This window comes from Dreissena polymorpha, unplaced genomic scaffold (genome assembly GCF_020536995.1).
Source record: "Dreissena polymorpha isolate Duluth1 unplaced genomic scaffold, UMN_Dpol_1.0 chrUn104, whole genome shotgun sequence".
NCBI classification, from domain to species: Eukaryota; Metazoa; Mollusca; class Bivalvia; order Myida; family Dreissenidae; genus Dreissena; species Dreissena polymorpha.
In genome coordinates, this window is record NW_026273418.1 from 36,466 (window position 1) to 42,465 (window position 6,000).

A 6,000-nucleotide genomic window follows, 5' to 3' on the forward strand; every position below is an offset into this window, starting at 1 on the left:
TTTCTATGTACGTGAATGCAAATTAGAGATGACAGTCAATCTACTTACCGAACTAACGTAACGTACGAGAATGGAATTTTCCAGGTTTAATAATCTCGCTGTTATAAACTACTAACGTTCACGGTTAAGTCATTTAGATATATTCATTCTTTAAGAAGATATTTTGTTAACAACTTTCATTAAATAATTAAGCGTTTTATAACACAATAAAGCGCCGGCTCTATCTGCCGTCAGTTCAACTCGAAGTAGAAGTAATATTTTCAGTGGGGCATAACACTTGACTTTGATATAATCCGCATGCCCTGGTTGCCTCTTAAAATAAAACCACTGCGCAAGACCGCGACATGCTCTCATTGAAAAACGCGTGTATAGTATAGTAGGTTCTTCTGTGGCTGTGGTGTGATTCATTGATTAGTAGATATTAGTCTCGCTCTAAGAAAACAGGGCTTATCGCTTATGAGTAAAGTGTCGTCCCAGAATAGCCTGTTCAGTGCGCTTAGGCTGATCAGGGACGAAACATTCCGCCTTTCAAGACTTCCTATAAATAAAGAAAATACACAAAAGATGGCTGCACTGCCTAATCAGGGACGACACTTACTTTAGGCATGCATTAAGCCCTGTTTTCCCAGAGCGAGACTCATATGCACTGTATATGATAGAACTGATAGTGTTTTAAATCAAGTGCAATCTAATTCCACTTCGTAATAATTCACATGAGAAGGGAGAAGATGAATCAATAAGATAAGTAATCTGATAAGATTAATATTATGCAGACGAAAACACGTGATTCAGTACATTAAACATTCAGTTGACAAAATAGGAAATATAAAACATTCGCTAAATATATCCTCCGGATGTTTCGGTGATAGCAGATATATCATGATTGGCTTTGATTGCAGAATAACCCCATGATTTGATTCGCAGAATAATCCCATTATGTATCTCAGAATAACCCCATGATGTATCGCTGAATAAACTATCTTTAATTTCCTTCACTGTCAACATAAAACAGGTTGCGGATCGTGGTAGAATGAAAATTAATTAACTCAAAGTTTATAATGATACTGAACGTTGAAGTTGTCATGTAACCCTATTAAAACCATATAACTTCTATAATTTGAACCAAAATGCATCTGCAAGTTAGATTAATAAGGCAAATTGGAAATAATTAAAAATATTGATGTATGACAAGCATTGGAAAATAATGATAGCAATTGTGTATGCAGCATTATGAAAGTAATATGTTTTCATATATAAAATAGGCGATAAATAAAGCACATTGATTTATTCTTTTATACTGTGGTTAATTCATTAAACATACGGCCTATAAAGCAAATTTCAATCTATTCAGCTAGTTTAAACACAATGTTATTATATAGAGAATAATATCACATCTACCGGTAGCCTATTTAGTTGGTCATTTAAAGTGCGTGGGTATGCACATTAAATGGCCCCTTTTTGACACAACAGAGTTATCTCCCTATAGTGATTTATTGCACGCAGACCTGCCATTATATATTATATAACAGTCAGTCCGACTCTGTCACAAGAAACACATAAACACAGCCATCGATAGATTAAATGAGTTATCAGTGCAGACACAATTTCAAACCTTTATCCTTTGCTTTGTATAGGTATGTTGTTACGCCTTCGTAAAACAACATAAATTGCTTGTATCTTTTAAGTTTAACCTGGTAGATTTGATTAAATAATCGGCCATTGGGCTGTCGCGGTTATCTCTGACATAAAGACACTACATCTCAGCATGCTTCATACCAATCTCCACGCAGAGTTGTCGTTCCATCATCTCAGCATGCTTCATACCAATCTCCACGCAGAGTTGTCGTTCCATCATCTCAGCATGCTTCATACCAATCTCTACGCAGAGTTGTCGTTCCATCATCTCAGCATGCTTCATACCAATCTCCACGCAGAGTTGTCGTTCCATCATCTCAGCATGCTTCATACCAATCTCCACGCAGAGTTGTCGTTCCATCATCTCAGCATGCTTCATACCAATCTCCACGCAGAGTTGTCGTTCCATCATCTCAGCATGCTTCATACCAATCTCCACGCAGAGTTGTCGTTCCATCATGGTCTGAAGTACAATATCTGCAATCACACAAATATCCTACCAGATTTGGTAGGAATTTATTTTTTGTTCAAGTATAATATTATGAAAAGTAGTATAATTTTCTTTTATTTTTTAAAAGTAGTGTATTCGTTAAGGTTCATAATAAAAAAAAATAACAAAAAAGGAAAAATAACACCCGGAAAAGTATTGTACCACGTGGCTCGGCTATCATCACGTGGTTGGTTATTAAGGCAGGGATTTGATCCAGCTATGCTGAATCTAGTCAAATCTCTGCGCGAAGGTTGGCCTCATACTTAAGGCAAGATATGTAAATATAAGTTACTCATTGACAATATTATACCGGAGACAAACACTGGTCCGATAGCATACGCACCCACGGATAGCATTCGCATAATACTGCTACTAAAATACCCGCATTTAAACTACCCGTCACAAATTGAAGAAAGTTAATGGAGCTGGCCTCGAAAATTATACTAGTTTGGGAAACTAAAAACTCGCTATCAGCAACGAGATAGTTCTGTGCTGTTCATATGTACTGTTAATGAGATCTACTTACGATTTGTGTCGTAACCATGTTAAGTTGTTAATATACACTCTTCGATGGCATGAACTGTTAAACTGTGTAGTTTGTTAGTTTAAATAAAAATTGTTACCGTTTTTATTATTCATAAATGCATAATTCAAAACAATATTGTACATTTCATAATTTAAATACCGCTGTAAATGGGACTAAAAAGCATGTCTCACATAATTGTATTGGCAAATAGGACTTGCTCGTTTACACAGACGTATGCGAACCATTAATATATCATGATAAAAATTGGGTAAGCAGTCATGATGTACGTCTTGTCATAGATCGGGGGATGGGCGAAACATAATAATTATGTATTATGATAGCTGTAACGGCCGCAATGATGCCGTTAGGTTTCCGCAAACCACACCCAAGAGGAACAGATTCAAGACGCTGGTCGATGTATATATTTATTCTTGTATATTTTGTTACTTCTCACTTCTACAACGTTTGTAATGTAAACGTGCAACTTAAGTACAACGTCTACGAACACCGTCTACGAACAATATATAAGAACAAAGTCTACGAACAATGTCTACGTCGAGCTGAAACACCAAAATTTAATTGTATTCAAAATGTATCCTTAATAACTTATGATGTATTTAGAATTAAAATTAGATAATGCTACGTTCGCGATAAAGACATATTGAATAATCATTTAAACTAAAGACTAAAAACAATTTTATAATACAGCGGGTCGCCCGGCGCTTCATAATGCAGAATTTCCCGGAGGCTGGTATCAAAGAATGTCATCACAACTTGCTCCAATTTGAGATGAAGGATCTCTCGCTCTCATATGTGTTCTCCAAACTCGAAGAAGCTCAAAAGGATCTGAATATTGAGGATTATTCAGTCTGTCAAAATACACTTGACAATGTATGTATCATATTGTCAGTCAATATACAATTGACTATTTATGTAGGGGGTGGCAATTAAAAGAGGCATATCAGTCAACAACTTTTGTCATAAATACAGATATGTGTTTATTTAATTCATGTTCTCTCCTTCTTGCGTTTGTTTATCTAGATACGTTGGTTAAATCGTAACGAAAAAAAAACATACACAATTCTTAAAATATATATTATTTGAATACATAGTGGGTTTCAAACTTTAATCTGGAAAAATCGTGAACTTCAGTAAACCGTTACCAGACAATATTCCCATGTAGCGATACTTCCATCAGCATTTTATTTATAACTATGAAAGTGCTGCTACGTATTTTATGTAAGAACACAACTACAAAACAAACAAAACCACTTAATTCGGTGTTTATAATACATCTATTTAATAAATATTGAATACAGATTAAACTTATTTTTGAAAATATGTTACTATGTTAGCCACCCATATTTTTTTTTGCATAGAGTGCTGTTTTATTTGGAAGTTTTCTTTCATTTTAGGTGAACATTGTGTATGCATATGAATATACTTTGGTTAAACATAAACATTATGCACACAAAAATGCAAAAAAATGGTAGCATGGTTAAGTGCTTTGATCCTGTTGGTTAGGTGTTTAGGATATACATCAAAGTTCTAAGTCGCAATTGCCATTAACAACACAATCTACATCTCCTCCTAGGTGTTTATCAACTTTGTAAAGCAGCAGACGGAGTTAGTCCAGGAGCGTCACGACTCGGCCTCTAGCCTTCCCACTTCCTGTTTGCGACTCCGCCCGGTCCCCATAGCAATCAGAAGGTCAACAGCTAACCCTGGCGACGACGAGTTGCTTGCAGACGCAATTTCATCTGACGTCACCATAGAGGCAGACGATCAGCCATTGTTGAATCTGGGTGGGACAAGGGTGAGTAGGAAAACATGGCATTATTTATTTAGGAATTGGGAATGCAAGCCAATGTGGAATTCACTATAATGATATATTAAATAGCCAAAAGTGTTAACAAATATTAAATAGCCTGTTATATAAACAAATGTATGCCAAATGTTCTGCCTGAAAATTAGAATGTTTAGGTGTTCGTCTATTTTTGGTTTGTCATATGCAGGATTTGTCTTTTTTTCTGATAAACTCTGGTTGTTTCAATGCAATTTCTATTTGACTTGAATTGGGATTGAATTTGGTCAGATTTTAATCAAAATTACACATTACAAGTGAGGTGATTAAGATAAAAAGCTTTTCATGATAAGACACCTTGAGTTGAATTGCTGGCAAGAAATTTAATGATATCATTTTGATACAGCACTTTGTAAAATCACAGTGGTTGTTCATAGCATTTGATTTTGATCTCATTGCAATTTCAGACACGGTTAACATTAATGAACATGGAACCTGTCAACTGAACGGACCACACCAATTTGTAGTTGTCTTGGAAATACAAGACTACCTGCATGGTAACCCTTAGCAACAAGGTCATCTATATTCAGCTGCATAGCAGCAACAATCTTGCAAAAGAAATATTTCATGCACAGTATGGCTGACCATCGGAATAAAATAAAAGAACATTGTGATGATGGTACATTTATGTGAAGAATTCTTGTCATTGTGTAATGTACTTTTTTTATTGTTACCTGAGCACAATATGCTCATTGTAAGCTTTTGTGATTAGCTCTTATCCGTCATCATCGTGTGTTATCTTGTGAACACTCTAGATGGCTAATGTATTGCCCAATCTTCATCATGAACATTGGTCAGAACATATGTCCCATTAATATCTGAGAATGAATAGAACTTGGATTACGTTGGGTAAAAAACAAGGTCATCAGGTAAAATATAGAAAAAAGATTGTGAACACTAGAAGTCATATTTATGCAACTCCCTCATACCATAAGTTATATGAAACTTGCTCATAAGACTAATTTCACTCTAATGATATCTCTGTCGGCTTCTGTCTGTTAAAAAACATGGCCACAGGGGACGGGACAGTTTTACCTATATAGCTAAAGTAAATCCATGTGGTTACTCTAAACGACACAATCCTCTTGAAACTTAGCAATAACCTTTATTCTAATGATTTTTGGGCGAAAATGGTTGTGATCTATTGAAAAACATGCCACCTTAGGGCGGGATAGTTTCTCTTATGTTGCTTAAATCTTGTCAATACTCTAAAGTCATATTGTGTGTCCATTCTTAATGAAACTTGTTCAAAGCACTTGTTCTTAAGATATCGTGTGTAAGCTTAAAAATTGTTCCGGTCTATGTAAGTATATGGCTGCAAGGGGGTTAGCTGAGTTTTCATTATATGGCTGAAGTGAACAGTTAGGAATTAACATGTTTTTCCCTCATGACCATACAAGCTTATTAATACAATTGTATTTATTACATCCCAGTCAAGTTAAAAAAAGGGGTTGGGATACCAAATAAGGTTAGAAGCCACATTTA